The sequence below is a fragment of the Coregonus lavaretus genome (assembly GCF_964263955.1).
Source record: "Coregonus lavaretus genome assembly, chromosome: 38".
NCBI lineage: Eukaryota > Metazoa > Chordata > Actinopteri > Salmoniformes > Salmonidae > Coregonus > Coregonus lavaretus.
Window position 1 is genome coordinate 5,288,707 of NC_140025.1, and position 6,105 is coordinate 5,294,811.

A 6,105-nucleotide genomic window follows, 5' to 3' on the forward strand; every position below is an offset into this window, starting at 1 on the left:
ATGATTATTCCATTATATAATCTCTCTTCTTCTCTACTCCTCTTCTCTCCATCCTTTCTCCTCTCCTCCTCCACCCCCAGAGGCACCCAGCTGTCTGTCATCCCCACTGTCATCCCATCTAAGCTGATGGATGGAGTGACGGTGAAACTACAGCACTTGTCCTCTGCCACTCTGCAGCTCCCTCCATTCTTTTTTTTTCTTTTCATTTTTTTTAAACTCAATTTTTCATTTTTTAAAATTCAATTTCATAATTTCATTTCATTTAGTTTATTATTATTATTTTTCTTATTTTCTTATTTTTCTTCTTTATCTGCCCTAGAGGGCAAACATGTGTACAGTTGTGCCGCAGTCTTTCAGAGAAAGCACACAGGCCACCCATAAACATCTTTAAAACATACACAAGTGTGACCTTTTAAAATATTATCTGTTGCTATCTGACAACTCAGATATTCATTCTTGCATTAAATTGTCCTACCTAATTGTCCTACCTAACCATCTTAGATATCCATTCATTCATTAAATTGTCCTACCTAATTGTCCTACCTAACCATCTTAGATATCCATTCTTTCATTAAATTGTCCTACCTAACCAGCCCAGATATCCATTCTTTCATTAAATTGTCCTATCTAACCAGCTAAGATATCCGTTCTTTCATTAAATTGGCCTACCTAACCAGCCTAGATAATCATTCTTTCATTAAATTGTCCTACCTAACCAGCCCAGATAATCATTATTTCATTACATTTTCCTACCTAACCAGCCCAGATAATCATTATTTCATTACATTTTCCTACCTAACCAGCCCAGATATCCATTCTTTCATTCAAAGTGTCCTACTTAACCAGCCCAGATTCCCAAAAAAGTGTTCTCCAGCATGTCAATAAACCCTTAGCCAATCTCTGGGTCAGATGGTCATGTCTAACCATGCAGAGAGAAATAGAAAAAGCTTATTTTCATCTTCAATGTTGCTTTCCCAATGTTTCATTCCCACCATCCGTCCCATTGTGAGTGAAGGAAGACTCTCCCACACAAAACCTAAAACCTGCCAGCATTCCTAACTAGACTCCAACCTCTACACCCGTTGTTGAGACATGAACATGATATTGGCTTTGTCAAGTTAAGGGATTTTAAGAAACTGAATCCTAGTCATTATTCCTAGTCATTCCTTACAATGAGCTTCCTGCTCCGGATTGTACGCAGTGCTATGTGATATGATATCACGGATATATCAGTGTGTGTGTGTGTGTGTCGGGCAGGCCATGTCAACACACAGTACATTACAACGGTCGGCACTGCAATGAGACAACTCACCTATAGGGGCCTCTGGTACCATGCTGTCCTGTCAGAGGGGCGCTGTGTCCTTGTCACTGCCTGAAAAATGAGGGGAGAGGAATCAGGGAGACGCCGCCGCTGCCGCCGGCCCTCAAAAAGTCCAGTTCCAACTGCAGCCCTGGGCAGGAGTAACTATAAACCTACAGTAACAGAGAGCTTTATGAAGCATGCTCCCAGGCTGATGGGGGTGGTGATGAGTGATAGCAGCAACTGCTGGTGGGTCTGAGACATACAAATAACAGCCGCCTTCATTAGAGAGGGATGGTAGCAGAGTAGCAGTGATCCAGATTGACTGACAGGCCAAATGTGCTATTGTTGCCCTCTCTTGGTTGAGGCAGTAGGCTACAGCTCCCTGTGGGGAACTTGTGACAAGATGTAAAGCACAAATATTTAGGGCAATGTGTGTCTGTGTGTGTTGTTTTTGTCGCTGTCTTGTGTTTGGTAGTGAATATCAAGCCCAGTGAGTTAATTGAATCAAGTGCAGAGGAGGGTCAGAGATTAAATGAGTGACCCTGTATCAATGTTGTCCCTTCCCTATGGTGGTATGATTGGAATGTGTGTGTATAAAAGAGATACAGAGAGAGTGAGCGTGAGAGAGAGAGAGAGAGGAGATGGACAAGGTAACAGACGTACATCGTAGGAATGAGAGTATCAGTTCAGTAAAACTGCACATTCAGGCAAGGCATCATTCCCAGAAGTCAATGTGGTAACCATTCTGGTTCAAAATGGCAACCAGGCTAATCAAGCTGACTCTTTGCCATGTGGTACAGTTAACCTCTACTACTGTAGAGTAAAACACATTAGTCACTTTTTACATTGCCATTGTAAAATGTGTCCATAGGCTATACTGTAGCCCCATAAAGACGTGTGCCAGAAAGGTTTATTTAAAGGTCAATCAGCCCCTTCCCTATTAAATACCGTTGAACAGAAATGAGTGAATGACACACTAGATACCACAGACCCTCTCAATGTCTGCACCCCCGATGTCTGCACCGGCACCCCCAATCTGACCTTGGCCCCACTTTAGGGAATAGTGCCATGTGTCCCTTCAGCTGTGGAGAATTAGACATCAGAAAGAGCAAGAGAAAGGAGAGAGAGAGAGAGAGAGAGAGCGCTAATCCTCCATCATTTGCTCCTTATGTTCCAAGGGTCGATTTTCTTGCGTGGTGTGGGGGCATATGCCTGGCATTACGGTCTGGCTGGGTGGGGTCCGGGGCGTGTGTGTGTGGTAATGGGTGATCTTGCTCCCCAGTTCTTTTTGATCCCTTTACTGGTAAGATATATGGGACATGGTGCCTTTGTGTCTATGGCATCAGCTCAAGTAAGCTGCTGGCTTTAACAGAGAAGCCCCATAAAGACACTGATATTACAAAGGATACATTACAAGAAACCCCCGGATTCTAGAAATAGTGTCAAAAAGAGCAAGGTTAGCGCCATAGACATATATAATAATAAGCCATTTAGCAGACGCTTTTATCCAAAGCGACTTACAGTCATGTGTGCATACATTTTTAGGTATGGGTGGTCCCGGGTATCGAACCCACTACCCTGGCATTACAAGCGCCATGCTCTACCAATTGAGCTACAGAGGACCACATATACTCATGTTTATATACATAATTGGTTAGCAAGTACATTGATACATCAAGATCTTATCAAGACAGTACTAACGAGTTAAAGTGGAATCTTGAAAATATACATTATTATATGTATATGATTTTGGACATCTACTACTGAGCTGAATGCATAGCCCCCTCTGCTGTTGATTGAAGGTACTTAAGGTGAATCGAATAAAATTATATACCTATTGGTCACATACACAGCAGATGTTATTGCGTGTGTAGCAAAATGCTTGTGTTCCTAGCTCCAACAGCGCTGTAGTATCTAAAAATTCACAACAGTACACACAAATCTCAAAGTAAAATAATAGAATTTAGAAATCTATACAGTCGTGAAAAAGTTTGGGCACCCCTGACAATTTCCATTTATAAATAATTGGGTGTTTGGATCAGCAATTTCATTTTGATCTATCAAATAACTGATCGACACAGTAATATTTCAGTAGTGAAATTAGGTTTATTGGATTAACAGAACATTTGCAATATGCATCAAAACGAAATTAGACAGGTGCATAAATTTGGCCACCCCAACAGAAAAATCACATCAATATTTAGTAGAGCCTCCTTTTGCTAAAATAATAATAAGCCTCTAGACGCTTCCTATAGCCGCTAATGAGTGTCTGGATTCTGGATGAAGGTATTTTGGACCATTCCTCCTTACAAAACATCTCCAGTTCAGTTAGGTTTGATGGTTGCCGAGCATGGACAGCCCGCTTCAAATCATCCCACAGATTCAATGATTTTCAGGTCTGGGGACTGGGATGGCCATTCCAGAACATTGTACTTGTTCCTCTGCATAAATGCCCGGGTAGATTTTGAGCAGTGTTTTGGGTCGTTGACTTGTTGAAATATCCAGCCCCGGCGTAACTTCAACTTTGTGACTGATTCTTCAACATTATTCCCAAGAATCTACTGATATTGAGTGGAATCCATGCGACCCTCAACTTTAACAAGACTCCCAGTACCGGCACTGGCACACAGCATGATGGAACCACCACCAAATTTTACTGTGGGTAGCAAGTGTTTTTCTTGGAACGCTGTGTTCTTTTGCCGCCATGTATAACGCCCCTTGTTATGACCAAATAACTCAATCTTTGTTTCATCAGTCCACAGCACCTTATACCAAAATGAAGCTGGCTTGTCCAAATGTGCGTTTGCATACCTCAAACTACTCTGTGGCGTGTGTGCAGAAAAGTCTTCCAAATCACTCTCCCGTACAGCTTCTCCTTGTGCAAAGTGCGCTGAATTGTTGAACGATGCACAGTGACACCATCTGCAGCAAGATTATGTTGTAGGTCTTTGGAGGTGGTCTGTGGGCTGTTTTTGACCGTTCTCACCATCCTTCGCCTTTGCCTCTCCGATATTTTACTTGGCTTGCCACTTCTGGCCTTAACAAGAACTGTGCCTGTGGTCTTCCATTTCCTCACTATGTTCCTCACAGTGGACACTGACAGCTTACATCTCTGCAATAGCTTTTTGTAGCCTTCCCCTAAACCATAATGTTGAACAATCTTTGTTTTCAGGTCATTTGAGAGTTGTTTTGAGGCCCCCATGTTGCCACTCTTCAGGGGAGAGTCAAAGAGAACAACAACTTGCAATTGGCCACCTTAAATACCTTTTCTCATGATTGGATGCACTTGTCTATGAAGTTCAAGGCTTAATGAGCTCACCAAACCAATTGTGTGTTCCAATTAATCAGTGCCAAGTAGTTACAGGTATTCAAATCAACAGAATGACAAGGGTGCCCACATCTGATTTAATTTCATACAACTTAATATTGCTACACTAAAAATCTTTGTCTGGACAATACCCCAGTACTCAGCTTTTATTAGAAAATGAATGGCATGCCACTGTGATCATTTTCTGTGACAACAGAGTAAATTATTAATGCAGCCTCAGAGGGGTGCCCAAACTTTTTCATATGACTGTAAATATTAGGACAAGCAATGTCGGAGTGGCACTGACTAGAATACAGTATAATACACTATATACATATGAAATGAGTAAAACAGTATGTAAACATTATTAAATTGAACAGTGATTACATGTCTATGTACATAGGGCAGCAGCCTCTAAGGTGCAGGGTTGAATAACCGGGTGATAGCCAGCTAGTGACAGTGACTAAGTTCAGGGCAGGGTACTGGGCGGAGGCCAGCTAGTGATGGCTATTTAACAGTCTGATGGCCTTGAGATAGAAGCTGTTTTTCAGTCTCTCGGTCCCAGCTTTAATGCACCTGTACTGACCTCGCCTTCTGGATGATAGCGGGGTGAACAGGCTGTGGCTCGGGTGGTTGATGTCCTTGATGATCTTTTTGGCCTTCCTGTGACATCGGGTACTGTTGATGTCCTGGAGGGCAGGCAGTGTGCCCCCGGTGATGCGTTGGGCAGACCCCACCACCCTCTGGAGAGCCCTGCATTTGCAGGTGGTGCAGTTGCCGTACCAGGCAGTGATACAGCCAGACAGGATGCACTCAATAGTGCATCTGTAAAAGTTTGTGTGGGTCTTAGGGGCCAAGCCGAATTTCTTCAGTCTCCTGAGGTTGACGAGGCGCTGTTGCACCTTCTTCCCCACACTGTCTGTGTGGGTGGACCATTTCAGATCGTCAGTGATGTGTACGGCGATGAACTTGAAGCTTTTCACCTTTTACACTGTGGCCCCGTCGATGTGGATGGGGGCGTGCTCCCTCTGCTGTCTCCTGAAGTCCACGATCAGCTCCTTAATTTTGTTGACGTTGAGGGAGAGGTTATTTTCCTGGCACCACACCGCCAGGGACCTCACGTCCTCCCTGTAGGCTCTAATCATTGTTGGTAATCAGGCCTGTTGTCTCATCTGCAAACTTGATGATTGGGTTGGAGGCGTGCGTGGCCACGCAGTCATGGGTGAACAGGGAGTGCAGGAGGGGGCTAAGCACGCACCGTTGTGGGGCACCTGTGTTGAGGATCAGCGTAGTGGAGGTGTTGTTTCCTATCTTCACCACCTGGGGGCGGCCCATCAGGAAGTCCAGGACCCAGTTGCACAGGGCGGTGTTCAGACCCAGGGCCCCGAGCTTAATGATGAGCTTGGAGGGTACTATGTAAAACGACATGCTTCTTGTCATATCCTGTTCTAAACAAAACATTGCCACAATAGCTGTAACTGAAGGGGTTCAGTTA